The following is a 222-nucleotide window of genomic DNA, read 5'->3' as shown; positions in this document are numbered from 1 at the left end:
CTTGTTATTTTTAGAAAACCTGTTTCCTTTAACTTGTTTTACTTCTTTGACAGTGGCCAATGCCACAGCTGATTTTGAGAAATGTTTGGGGTTTAGCCTGGCTTTAAAAATGGCAATGGGCTGCAGAAAAAAGATAGTTCTCTAAAGGAGAAATGGGTGCTGTGTGATTCTGTGAAGAATGAAAATATTTTTTTATACCCCCCCCCCACAACTAAGTTTAAA

The sequence above is a fragment of the Mya arenaria genome, chromosome 4 (assembly GCF_026914265.1).
Source record: "Mya arenaria isolate MELC-2E11 chromosome 4, ASM2691426v1".
In the NCBI taxonomy this organism is placed as follows: Eukaryota; Metazoa; Mollusca; class Bivalvia; order Myida; family Myidae; genus Mya; species Mya arenaria.
This window is presented reverse-complemented; position numbering follows the sequence as displayed.